This window comes from Phlebotomus papatasi, unplaced genomic scaffold (assembly GCF_024763615.1).
Source record: "Phlebotomus papatasi isolate M1 unplaced genomic scaffold, Ppap_2.1 HiC_scaffold_33, whole genome shotgun sequence".
In the NCBI taxonomy this organism is placed as follows: domain Eukaryota; kingdom Metazoa; phylum Arthropoda; class Insecta; order Diptera; family Psychodidae; genus Phlebotomus; species Phlebotomus papatasi.
Genome location: NW_026604548.1, coordinates 186,220 through 201,496, shown reverse-complemented (window position 1 = coordinate 201,496; position 15,277 = coordinate 186,220).

Sequence of the window (15,277 nt, the reverse complement as noted above, 5' to 3'; positions counted from 1 at the left end):
AGGGGTCTGTCATTTACAAAATAAAGGATCTGATTTTTATTGATTTTTTTTTATTTAATGGTTTGGAGTTTTACACAGGCATTTAATAAATTCTTTGATTGCAATAACCCAGAAAGACTTTTCTAAGTGATCAAGGGGTCTGTCATTTACAAAATAAAGGATCTAATATATATTGACTTTTTTTATTTAATGGTTTGTAGTTTCACACAGGCATTTGATAAATTCTTTGATTGCAATAACCCAGAAAGACTTTTCTAAGTGATCAATGGGTCTGTCATTTACAAAATAAAGGATCTGATTTTTATTGATTTTTTATTTATTTAATGGTTTGGACATTCACACAGGCATTTAATAAACTCTTTGATTGCAATAACCCAGAAAGACTTTTCTAAGTGATCAAGGGGTCTGTCATTTACAAAATAAAGGATCTGATTTTTATTGATTTTTTTTTTATTTAATGGTTTGGAGTTTTACACAGGCATTTAATAAATTCTTTGATTGCAATAACCCAGAAAGACTTTTCTAAGTGATAAAGGGGTCTGTCATTTACAAAATAAAGGATCTAATATTTATTGACTTTTTTTATTTAATGGTTTGGAGTTTCACACAGGCATTTGATAAATTCTTTGATTGCAATAACCCAGAAAGACTTTTAAGTGATCAAGGGGTTTGTCATTTACAAAATAAAGGATCTAATATTTATTGACTTTTTTTTATTTATTTAATGGTTTGGAGTTTCACACAGGCATTTGATAAATTCTTTGATTGCAATAACCCAGAAAGACTTTTAAGTGATCAAGGGGTTTGTCATTTACAAAATAAAGGATCTAATATTTATTGACTTTTTTTATTTATTTAATGGTTTGGAGATTCACACAGGCATTTAATAAACTCTTTGATTGCAATAACCCAGAAAGACTTTTCTAAGTGATCAAGGGGTCTGTCATTTACAAAATAAAGGATCTAATATTTATTGACTTTTTTTATTTAATGGTTTGGAGTTGCACACAGGCATTTGATAAATTCTTTGATTGCAATAACCCAGAAAGACTTTTAAGTGATCAAGGGGTCTGTCATTTACAAAATAAAGAATCTGATTTTTATTGATTTTTTTTTATTTAATGGTTTGGAGTTTTACACAGGCATTTAATAAATTCTTTGATTGCAATAACCCAGAAAGACTTTTCTAAGTGATCAAGGGGTCTGTCATTTACAAAATAAAGGATCTAATATTTATTGACTTTTTTATTTAATGGTTTGGAGTTGCACACAGGCATTTGATAAATTCTTTGATTGCAATAACCCAGAAAGACTTTTAAGTGATCAAGGGGTTTGTCATTTACAAAATAAAGGATCTGATTTTTATTGATTTTTTCTTTATTTAATGGTTTGGAGATTCACACAGGCATTTGATAAATTCTTTGATTGCAATAACCCAGAAAGACTTTTAAGTGATCAAGGGGTCTGTCATTTACAAAATAAAGGATCTGATTTTTATTGATTTTTTCTTTATTTAATGGTTTGGAGATTCACACAGGCATTTGATAAATTCTTTGATTGCAATAACCCAGAAAGACTTTTAAGTGATCAAGGGGTTTGTCATTTACAAAATAAAGGATCTGATTTTTATTGATTTTTTCTTTATTTAATGGTTTGGAGATTCACACAGGCATTTGATAAATTCTTTGATTGCAATAACCCAGAAAGACTTTTAAGTGATCAAGGGGTCTGTCATTTACAAAATAAAGGATCAAATATTTATTAACTTTTTTTATTTAATGTTTTGGAGTTTCACACAGGCATTTGATAAATTCTTTGATTGCAATAACCTAGAAAGACTTTTAAGTGATCAAGGGGTCTGTCATTTACAAAATAAAGGATCTGATTTTTATTGATTTTTTTTTTATTTAATGGTTTGGAGTTTCACACAGGCATTTGAAAAATTCTTTGATTGCAATAACCCAGAAAGACTTTTCTAAGTGAACAAGGGATCTGTCATTTACAAAATAAAGGATCAAATATATATTGACTTTTTTTATTTAATGGTTTGTAGTTTCACACAGGCATTTGATAAATTCTTTGATTGCAATAACCCAGAAAGACTTTTCTAAGTGATCAATGGGTCTGTCATTTACAAAATAAAGGATCTGATTTTTATTGATTTTTTATTTATTTAATGGTTTGGAGATTCACACAGGCATTTAATAAACTCTTTGATTGCAATAACCCAGAAAGACTTTTCTAAGTGATCAAGGGGTCTGTCATTTACAAAATAAAGGATCTGATTTTTATTGATTTTTTTTATTTAATGGTTTGGAGTTTTACACAGGCATTTAATAAATTCTTTGATTGCAATAACCCAGAAAGACTTTTCTAAGTGATCAAGGGGTCTGTCATTTACAAAATAAAGGATCTAATATTTATTGACCTTTTTTATTTAATGGTTTGGAGTTTCACACAGGCATTTGATAAATTCTTTGATTGCAATAACCCAGAAAGACTTTTAAGTGATCAAGGGGTTTGTCATTTACAAAATAAAGGATCTAATATTTATTGACTTTTTTTTTATTTAGTTGCATGATTGTAACCCAGAAAGACTTTTCTAAGGATCAACGTTGTCACACTGAGGCATTTAATAAATTCTTTGATTGCAATAACCCAGAAAGACTTTTCTAAGTGATCAACGGGTCTGTCATTTACATTTGATAAATTCTTTGATTGCAATAACCCAGAAAGACTTTTAAGTGATCAAGGGGTTTGTCATTTACAAAATAAAGGATCTGATTTTTATTGATTTTTTTCTATTTAATGGTTTGGAGTTTTACACAGGCATTTAATAAATTCTTTGATTGCAATAACCCAGAAAGACTTTTCTAAGTGATCAAGGGGTCTGTCATTTACAAAATAAAGGATCTAATATTTATTGACTTTTTTTATTTAATGGTTTGGAGTTTCACACAGGCATTTGATAAATTCTTTGATTGCAATAACCCAGAAAGACTTTTAAGTGATCAAGGGGTTTGTCATTTACAAAATAAAGGATCTAATATTTATTGACTTTTTTATTTAATGGTTTGGAGTTCCACACAGGCATTTGATAAATTCTTTGATTGCAATAACCCAGAAAGACTTTTAAGTGATCAAGGGGTTTGTCATTTACAAAATAAAGGATCTAATATTTATTGACTTTTTTTATTTAATGGTTTGGAGTTGCACACAGGCATTTAATAAATTCTTTGATTGCAATAACCCAGAAAGACTTTTCTAAGTGATCAACGGGTCTGTCATTTACAAAATAAAGGATCTGATTTTTATTGATTTTTTTTTATTTAATGGTTTGGAGTTGCACACAGGCATTTGATAAATTCTTTGATTGCAATAACCCAGAAAGACTTTTAAGTGATCAAGGGGTTTGTCATTTACAAAATAAAGGATCTGATTTTTATTGATTTTTTTTTATTTAATGGTTTGGAGTTTTACACAGGCATTTAATAAATTCTTTGATTGCAATAACCCAGAAAGACTTTTCTAAGTGATCAAGGGGTCTGTCATTTACAAAATAAAGGATCTAATATTTATTGACTTTTTTTATTTAATGGTTTGGAGTTTCACACAGGCATTTGATAAATTCTTTGATTGCAATAACCCAGAAAGACTTTTAAGTGATCAAGGGGTTTGTCATTTACAAAATAAAGGATCTAATATTTATTGACTTTTTTATTTAATGGTTTGGAGTTCCACACAGGCATTTGATAAATTCTTTGATTGCAATAACCCAGAAAGACTTTTCTAAGTGATCAATGGGTCTGTCATTTACAAAATAAAGGATCTGATTTTTATTGATTTTTTATTTATTTAATGGTTTGGAGATTCACACAGGCATTTAATAAACTCTTTGATTGCAATAACCCAGAAAGACTTTTAAGTGATCAAGGGGTCTGTCATTTACAAAATAAAGGATCTGATTTTTATTGATTTTTTTTTATTTAATGGTTTGGAGTTTTACACAGGCATTTAATAAATTCTTTGATTGCAATAACCCAGAAAGACTTTTCTAAGTGATCAAGGGGTCTGTCATTTACAAAATAAAGGATCTAATATTTATTGACTTTTTTTATTTAATGGTTTGGAGTTTCACACAGGCATTTGATAAATTCTTTGATTGCAATAACCCAGAAAGACTTTTAAGTGATCAAGGGGTTTGTCATTTACAAAATAAAGGATCTAATATTTATTGACTTTTTTTATTTAATGGTTTGGAGTTGCACACAGGCATTTGATAAATTCTTTGATTGCAATAACCCAGAAAGACTTTTAAGTGATCAAGGGGTTTGTCATTTACAAAATAAAGGATCTGATTTTTATTGATTTTTTCTTTATTTAATGGTTTGGAGATTCACACAGGCATTTGATAAATTCTTTGATTGCAATAACCCAGAAAGACTTTTAAGTGATCAAGGGGTTTGTCATTTACAAAATAAAGGATCTAATATTTATTGACTTTTTTTATTTATTTAATGGTTTGGAGATTCACACAGGCATTTAATAAACTCTTTGATTGCAATAACCCAGAAAGACTTTTCTAAGTGATCAAGGGGTCTGTCATTTACAAAATAAAGGATCTAATATTTATTGACTTTTTTTATTTATTTAATGGTTTGGAGATTCACACAGGCATTTAATAAACTCTTTGATTGCAATAACCCAGAAAGACTTTTCTAAGTGATCAAGGGGTCTGTCATTTACAAAATAAAGGATCTAATATTTATTGACTTTTTTTATTTAATGGTTTGGAGTTGCACACAGGCATTTGATAAATTCTTTGATTGCAATAACCCAGAAAGACTTTTAAGTGATCAAGGGGTCTGTCATTTACAAAATAAAGGATCTGATTTTTATTGATTTTTTTTTATTTAATGGTTTGGAGTTTTACACAGGCATTTAATAAATTCTTTGATTGCAATAACCTAGAAAGACTTTTAAGTGATCAAGGGGTTTGTCATTTACAAAATAAAGGATCTAATATTTATTGACTTTTTTTATTTAATGGTTTGGAGTTTCACACAGGCATTTGATAAATTCTTTGATTGCAATAACCCAGAAAGACTTTTAAGTGATCAAGGGGTTTGTCATTTACAAAATAAAGGATCTAATATTTATTGACTTTTTTTATTTATTTAATGGTTTGGAGATTCACACAGGCATTTAATAAACTCTTTGATTGCAATAACCCAGAAAGACTTTTCTAAGTGATCAAGGGGTCTGTCATTTACAAAATAAAGGATCTGATTTTTATTGATTTTTTTTATTTAATGGTTTGGAGTTTTACACAGGCATTTAATAAATTCTTTGATTGCAATAACCTAGAAAGACTTTTAAGTGATCAAGGGGTTTGTCATTTACAAAATAAAGGATCTAATATTTATTGACTTTTTTTATTTAATGGTTTGGAGTTTCACACAGGCATTTGATAAATTCTTTGATTGCAATAACCCAGAAAGACTTTTAAGTGATCAAGGGGTTTGTCATTTACAAAATAAAGGATCTAATATTTATTGACTTTTTTTATTTATTTAATGGTTTGGAGTTTCACACAGGCATTTGATAAATTCTTTGATTGCAATAACCCAGAAAGACTTTTAAGTGATCAAGGGGTTTGTCATTTACAAAATAAAGGATCTAATATTTATTGACTTTTTTTATTTATTTAATGGTTTGGAGATTCACACAGGCATTTAATAAACTCTTTGATTGCAATAACCCAGAAAGACTTTTCTAAGTGATCAAGGGGTCTGTCATTTACAAAATAAAGGATCTAATATTTATTGACTTTTTTTATTTAATGGTTTGGAGTTGCACACAGGCATTTGATAAATTCTTTGATTGCAATAACCCAGAAAGACTTTTAAGTGATCAAGGGGTCTGTCATTTACAAAATAAAGGATCTGATTTTTATTGATTTTTCTTTATTTAATGGTTTGGATTTAATAAATTCTTTGATTTAACCCAGAAAGACTTTTCTACACAGGCATTTAATAAATTCTTTGATTGCAATAACCCAGAAAGACTTTTCTAAGTGATCAAGGGGTCTGTCATTTACAAAATAAAGGATCTAATATTTATTGACTTTTTTATTTAATGGTTTGGAGTTGCACACAGGCATTTGATAAATTCTTTGATTGCAATAACCCAGAAAGACTTTTAAGTGATCAAGGGGTTTGTCATTTACAAAATAAAGGATCTGATTTTTATTGATTTTTTCTTTATTTAATGGTTTGGAGATTCACACAGGCATTTGATAAATTCTTTGATTGCAATAACCCAGAAAGACTTTTAAGTGATCAAGGGGTCTGTCATTTACAAAATAAAGGATCAAATATTTATTAACTTTTTTTATTTAATGTTTTGGGGTTTCACACAGGCATTTGATAAATTCTTTGATTGCAATAACCTAGAAAGACTTTTAAGTGATCAAGGGGTCTGTCATTTACAAAATAAAGGATCTGATTTTTATTGATTTTTTTTTATTTAATGGTTTGGAGTTTCACACAGGCATTTGAAAAATTCTTTGATTGCAATAACCCAGAAAGACTTTTCTAAGTGAACAAGGGATCTGTCATTTACAAAATAAAGGATCAAATATATATTGACTTTTTTTATTTAATGGTTTGTAGTTTCACACAGGCATTTGATAAATTCTTTGATTGCAATAACCCAGAAAGACTTTTCTAAGTGATCAATGGGTCTGTCATTTACAAAATAAAGGATCTGATTTTTATTGATTTTTTATTTATTTAATGGTTTGGAGATTCACACAGGCATTTAATAAACTCTTTGATTGCAATAACCCAGAAAGACTTTTCTAAGTGATCAAGGGGTCTGTCATTTACAAAATAAAGGATCTAATATTTATTGACCTTTTTTATTTAATGGTTTGGAGTTTCACACAGGCATTTGATAAATTCTTTGATTGCAATAACCCAGAAAGACTTTTAAGTGATCAAGGGGTTTGTCATTTACAAAATAAAGGATCTAATATTTATTGATTTTTCTTTATTTAATGGTTTGGAGTTTTACACAGGCATTTAATAAATTCTTTGATTGCAATAACCCAGAAAGACTTTTCTAAGTGATCAAGGGGTCTGTCATTTACAAAATAAAGGATCTAATATTTATTGACTTTTTTTATTTAATGGTTTGGAGTTTCACACAGGCATTTGATAAATTCTTTGATTGCAATAACCCAGAAAGACTTTTAAGTGATCAAGGGGTTTGTCATTTACAAAATAAAGGATCTAATATTTATTGACTTTTTTATTTAATGGTTTGGAGTTGCACACAGGCATTTGATAAATTCTTTGATTGCAATAACCCAGAAAGACTTTTAAGTGATCAAGGGGTTTGTCATTTACAAAATAAAGGATCTGATTTTTATTGATTTTTTCTTTATTTAATGGTTTGGAGATTCACACAGGCATTTGATAAATTCTTTGATTGCAATAACCCAGAAAGACTTTTAAGTGATCAAGGGGTCTGTCATTTACAAAATAAAGGATCAAATATTTATTAACTTTTTTTATTTAATGTTTTGGGGTTTCACACAGGCATTTGATAAATTCTTTGATTGCAATAACCTAGAAAGACTTTTAAGTGATCAAGGGGTCTGTCATTTACAAAATAAAGGATCTGATTTTTATTGATTTTTTTTTTATTTAATGGTTTGGAGTTTCACACAGGCATTTGAAAAATTCTTTGATTGCAATAACCCAGAAAGACTTTTCTAAGTGAACAAGGGATCTGTCATTTACAAAATAAAGGATCAAATATATATTGACTTTTTTTATTTAATGGTTTGTAGTTTCACACAGGCATTTGATAAATTCTTTGATTGCAATAACCCAGAAAGACTTTTCTAAGTGATCAATGGGTCTGTCATTTACAAAATAAAGGATCTGATTTTTATTGATTTTTTTTACAAAATAAAGGATCTGATTTTTATTGATTTATTTAATGGTTTGGAGATTCACACAGGCATTTAATAAACTCTTTGATTGCAATAACCCAGAAAGACTTTTCTAAGTGATCAAGGGGTCTGTCATTTACAAAATAAAGGATCTGATTTTTATTGATTTTTTTTTATTTAATGGTTTGGAGTTTTACACAGGCATTTAATAAATTCTTTGATTGCAATAACCCAGAAAGACTTTTCTAAGTGATCAAGGGGTCTGTCATTTACAAAATAAAGGATCTGATTTTTATTGATTTTTTTTTATTTAATGGTTTTTAGTTTCACACAGGCATTTGATAAATTCTTTGATTGCAATAACCCAGAAAGACTTTTCTAAGTGATCAAGGGGTCTGTCATTTACAAAATAAAGGATCTAATATTTATTGACTTTTTTTATTTAATGGTTTGGAGTTGCACACAGGCATTTGATAAATTCTTTGATTGCAATAACCCAGAAAGACTTTTAAGTGATCAAGGGGTTTGTCATTTACAAAATAAAGGATCTGATTTTTATTGATTTTTTTTTATTTAATGGTTTGGAGATTCACACAGGCATTTGATAAATTCTTTGATTGCAATAACCCAGAAAGACTTTTCTAAGTGATCAAGGGGTATGTCATTTACAAAATAAAGGTTCTAATATTTATTGACTTTTTTTTATTTAATGGTTTAGAGTTTCACACAGGCATTTGATGAATTCTTTGATTGCAATAACCCAGAAAGACTTTTCTAAGTGATCAATGGGTCTGTCATTTACAAAATAAAGGATCTGATTTTTATTGATTTTTTATTTATTTAATGGTTTGGAGATTCACACAGGCATTTAATAAACTCTTTGATTGCAGTAACCCAGAAAGACTTTTCTAAGTGATCAAGGGGTCTGTCATTTACAAAATAAAGGATCTGATTTTTATTGATTTTTTTTTATTTAATGGTTTGGAGTTTTACACAGGCATTTAATAAATTCTTTGATTGCAATAACCCAGAAAGACTTTTCTAAGTGATCAAGGGGTCTGTCATTTGCAAAATAAAAGATCTAATATTTATTGACTTTTTTTATTTAATGGTTTGGAGTTTCACACAGGCATTTGATAAATTCTTTGATTGCAATAACCCAGAAAGACTTTTCTAAGTGATCAAGGGGGCTGTCATTTATAAAATAAAGGATCTAATATTTATTGACTTTTTTTATTTAATGGTTTGGAGTTGCACACAGGCATTTGATAAATTCTTTGATTGCAATAACCCAGAAAGACTTTTAAGTGATCAAGGGGTCTGTCATTTACAAAATAAAGGATCTGATTTTTATTGATTTTTTTTTATTTAATGGTTTGGAGTTTTACACAGGCATTTAATAAATTCTTTGATTGCAATAACCCAGAAAGACTTTTCTAAGTGATCAAGGGGTCTGTCATTTACAAAATAAAGGATCTAATATTTATTGACTTTTTTTATTTAATGGTTTGGAGTTTCACACAGGCATTTGATAAATTCTTTGATTGCAATAACCCAGAAAGACTTTTAAGTGATCAAGGGGTTTGTCATTTACAAAATAAAGGATCTGATTTTTATTGATTTTTTCTTTATTTAATGGTTTGGAGATTCACACAGGCATTTGATAAATTCTTTGATTGCAATAACCCAGAAAGACTTTTAAGTGATCAAGGGGTCTGTCATTTACAAAATAAAGGATCTGATTTTTTTTATTTAACGGTTTGGAGTTTCACACAGGCATTTGAAAAATTCTTTGATTGCAATAACCTAGAAAGACTTTTAAGTGATCAAGGGGTCTGTCATTTACAAAATAAAGGATCTGATTTTTATTGATTTTTTTTTATTTAACGGTTTGGAGTTTCACACAGGCATTTGAAAAATTCTTTGATTGCAATAACCCAGAAAGACTTTTCTAAGTGAACAAGGGATCTGTCATTTACAAAATAAAGGATCAAATATATATTGACTTTTTTTATTTAATGGTTTGTAGTTTCACACAGGCATTTGATAAATTCTTTGATTGCAATAACCCAGAAAGACTTTTAAGTGATCAAGGGGTTTGTCATTTACAAAATAAAGGATCTAATATTTATTGACTTTTTTTATTTAATGGTTTGGAGTTGCACACAGGCATTTAATAAATTCTTTGATTGCAATAACCCAGAAAGACTTTTCTAAGTGATCAACGGGTCTGTCATTTACAAAATAAAGGATCTGATTTTTATTGATTTTTTTTTATTTAACGGTTTGGAGTTTCACACAGGCATTTGATAAATTCTTTGATTGCAATAACCTAGAAAGACTTTTAAGTGATGATCAAGGGGTCTGTCATTTACAAAATAAAGGATCTGATTTTTATTGATTTTTTTTTATTTAACGGTTTGGAGTTTCACACAGGCATTTGAAAAATTCTTTGATTGCAATAACCCAGAAAGACTTTTCTAAGTGAACAAGGGATCTGTCATTTACAAAATAAAGGATCAAATATATATTGACTTTTTTTATTTAATGGTTTGTAGTTTCACACAGGCATTTGATAAATTCTTTGATTGCAATAACCCAGAAAGACTTTTAAGTGATCAAGGGGTTTGTCATTTACAAAATAAAGGATCTAATATTTATTGACTTTTTTTATTTAATGGTTTGGAGTTGCACACAGGCATTTAATAAATTCTTTGATTGCAATAACCCAGAAAGACTTTTCTAAGTGATCAACGGGTCTGTCATTTACAAAATAAAGGATCTGATTTTTATTGATTTTTTTTTATTTAACGGTTTGGAGTTTCACACAGGCATTTGATAAATTCTTTGATTGCAATAACCCAGAAAGACTTTTCTAAGTGATCAATGGGTCTGTCATTTACAAAATAAAGGATCTGATTTTTATTGATTTTTTATTTATTTAATGGTTTGGAGATTCACACAGGCATTTAATAAACTCTTTGATTGCAATAACCCAGAAAGACTTTTAAGTGATCAAGGGGTCTGTCATTTACAAAATAAAGGATCTGATTTTTATTGATTTTTTTTTATTTAATGGTTTGGAGTTTTACACAGGCATTTAATAAATTCTTTGATTGCAATAACCCAGAAAGACTTTTCTAAGTGATCAAGGGGTCTGTCATTTACAAAATAAAGGATCTAATATTTATTGACTTTTTTTATTTAATGGTTTGGAGTTTCACACAGGCATTTGATAAATTCTTTGATTGCAATAACCCAGAAAGACTTTTAAGTGATCAAGGGGTTTGTCATTTACAAAATAAAGGATCTAATATTTATTGACTTTTTTTATTTAATGGTTTGGAGTTGCACACAGGCATTTGATAAATTCTTTGATTGCAATAACCCAGAAAGACTTTTAAGTGATCAAGGGGTTTGTCATTTACAAAATAAAGGATCTGATTTTTATTGATTTTTTCTTTATTTAATGGTTTGGAGATTCACACAGGCATTTGATAAATTCTTTGATTGCAATAACCCAGAAAGACTTTTAAGTGATCAAGGGGTTTGTCATTTACAAAATAAAGGATCTAATATTTATTGACTTTTTTTATTTATTTAATGGTTTGGAGATTCACACAGGCATTTAATAAACTCTTTGATTGCAATAACCCAGAAAGACTTTTCTAAGTGATCAAGGGGTCTGTCATTTACAAAATAAAGGATCTAATATTTATTGACTTTTTTTATTTATTTAATGGTTTGGAGATTCACACAGGCATTTAATAAACTCTTTGATTGCAATAACCTAGAAAGACTTTTCTAAGTGATCAAGGGGTCTGTCATTTACAAAATAAAGGATCTAATATTTATTGACTTTTTTTATTTAATGGTTTGGAGTTGCACACAGGCATTTGATAAATTCTTTGATTGCAATAACCCAGAAAGACTTTTAAGTGATCAAGGGGTCTGTCATTTACAAAATAAAGGATCTGATTTTTATTGATTTTTTTTTATTTAATGGTTTGGAGTTTTACACAGGCATTTGATAAATTCTTTGATTGCAATAACCTAGAAAGACTTTTAAGTGATCAAGGGGTTTGTCATTTACAAAATAAAGGATCTAATATTTATTGACTTTTTTTATTTAATGGTTTGGAGTTTCACACAGGCATTTGATAAATTCTTTGATTGCAATAACCCAGAAAGACTTTTAAGTGATCAAGGGGTTTGTCATTTACAAAATAAAGGATCTAATATTTATTGACTTTTTTTATTTATTTAATGGTTTGGAGATTCACACAGGCATTTAATAAACTCTTTGATTGCAATAACCCAGAAAGACTTTTCTAAGTGATCAAGGGGTCTGTCATTTACAAAATAAAGGATCTGATTTTTATTGATTTTTTTTATTTAATGGTTTGGAGTTTTACACAGGCATTTAATAAATTCTTTGATTGCAATAACCTAGAAAGACTTTTAAGTGATCAAGGGGTTTGTCATTTACAAAATAAAGGATCTAATATTTATTGACTTTTTTTATTTAATGGTTTGGAGTTTCACACAGGCATTTGATAAATTCTTTGATTGCAATAACCCAGAAAGACTTTTAAGTGATCAAGGGGTTTGTCATTTACAAAATAAAGGATCTAATATTTATTGACTTTTTTTATTTATTTAATGGTTTGGAGTTTCACACAGGCATTTGATAAATTCTTTGATTGCAATAACCCAGAAAGACTTTTAAGTGATCAAGGGGTTTGTCATTTACAAAATAAAGGATCTAATATTTATTGACTTTTTTTATTTATTTAATGGTTTGGAGATTCACACAGGCATTTAATAAACTCTTTGATTGCAATAACCCAGAAAGACTTTTCTAAGTGATCAAGGGGTCTGTCATTTACAAAATAAAGGATCTAATATTTATTGACTTTTTTTATTTAATGGTTTGGAGTTGCACACAGGCATTTGATAAATTCTTTGATTGCAATAACCCAGAAAGACTTTTAAGTGATCAAGGGGTCTGTCATTTACAAAATAAAGGATCTGATTTTTATTGATTTTTTTTTATTTAATGGTTTGGAGTTTTACACAGGCATTTAATAAATTCTTTGATTGCAATAACCCAGAAAGACTTTTCTAAGTGATCAAGGGGTCTGTCATTTACAAAATAAAGGATCTAATATTTATTGACTTTTTTATTTAATGGATTGGAGTTGCACACAGGCATTTGATAAATTCTTTGATTGCAATAACCCAGAAAGACTTTTAAGTGATCAAGGGGTTTGTCATTTACAAAATAAAGGATCTGATTTTTATTGATTTTTTCTTTATTTAATGGTTTGGAGATTCACACAGGCATTTGATAAATTCTTTGATTGCAATAACCCAGAAAGACTTTTAAGTGATCAAGGGGTCTGTCATTTACAAAATAAAGGATCTGATTTTTATTGATTTTTTCTTTATTTAATGGTTTGGAGATTCACACAGGCATTTGATAAATTCTTTGATTGCAATAACCCAGAAAGACTTTTAAGTGATCAAGGGGTTTGTCATTTACAAAATAAAGGATCTGATTTTTATTGATTTTTTCTTTATTTAATGGTTTGGAGATTCACACAGGCATTTGATAAATTCTTTGATTGCAATAACCCAGAAAGACTTTTAAGTGATCAAGGGGTCTGTCATTTACAAAATAAAGGATCAAATATTTATTAACTTTTTTTATTTAATGTTTTGGAGTTTCACACAGGCATTTGATAAATTCTTTGATTGCAATAACCTAGAAAGACTTTTAAGTGATCAAGGGCTCTGTCATTTACAAAATAAAGGATCTGATTTTTATTGATTTTTTTTTTATTTAATGGTTTGGAGTTTCACACAGGCATTTGAAAAATTCTTTGATTGCAATAACCCAGAAAGACTTTTCTAAGTGAACAAGGGATCTGTCATTTACAAAATAAAGGATCAAATATATATTGACTTTTTTTATTTAATGGTTTGTAGTTTCACACAGGCATTTGATAAATTCTTTGATTGCAATAACCCAGAAAGACTTTTCTAAGTGATCAATGGGTCTGTCATTTACAAAATAAAGGATCTGATTTTTATTGATTTTTTATTTATTTAATGGTTTGGAGATTCACACAGGCATTTAATAAACTCTTTGATTGCAATAACCCAGAAAGACTTTTCTAAGTGATCAAGGGGTCTGTCATTTACAAAATAAAGGATCTGATTTTTATTGATTTTTTTTTTATTTAATGGTTTGGAGTTTTACACAGGCATTTAATAAATTCTTTGATTGCAATAACCCAGAAAGACTTTTCTAAGTGATCAAGGGGTCTGTCATTTACAAAATAAAGGATCTAATATTTATTGACCTTTTTTATTTAATGGTTTGGAGTTTCACACAGGCATTTGATAAATTCTTTGATTGCAATAACCCAGAAAGACTTTTAAGTGATCAAGGGGTTTGTCATTTACAAAATAAAGGATCTAATATTTATTGACTTTTTTTATTTATTTAATGGTTTGGAGATTCACACAGGCATTTAATAAACTCTTTGATTGCAATAACCCAGAAAGACTTTTCTAAGTGATCAAGGGGTCTGTCATTTACAAAATAAAGGATCTAATATTTATTGACTTTTTTTATTTAATGGTTTGGAGTTGCACACAGGCATTTGATAAATTCTTTGATTGCAATAACCCAGAAAGACTTTTAAGTGATCAAGGGGTCTGTCATTTACAAAATAAAGGATCTGATTTTTATTGATTTTTTTTTATTTAATGGTTTGGAGTTTTACACAGGCATTTAATAAATTCTTTGATTGCAATAACCCAGAAAGACTTTTCTAAGTGATCAAGGGGTCTGTCATTTACAAAATAAAGGATCTAATATTTATTGACCTTTTTTATTTAATGGTTTGGAGTTTCACACAGGCATTTGATAAATTCTTTGATTGCAATAACCCAGAAAGACTTTTAAGTGATCAAGGGGTCTGTCATTTACAAAATAAAGGATCTGATTTTTATTGATTTTTTTTTTATTTAATGGTTTGGAGTTTCACACAGGCATTTGAAAAATTCTTTGATTGCAATAACCCAGAAAGACTTTTCTAAGTGAACAAGGGATCTGTCATTTACAAAATAAAGGATCAAATATATATTGACTTTTTTTATTTAATGGTTTGTAGTTTCACACAGGCATTTGATAAATTCTTTGATTGCAATAACCCAGAAAGACTTTTCTAAGTGATCAATGGGTCTGTCATTTACAAAATAAAGGATCTGATTTTTATTGATTTTTTATTTATTTAATGGTTT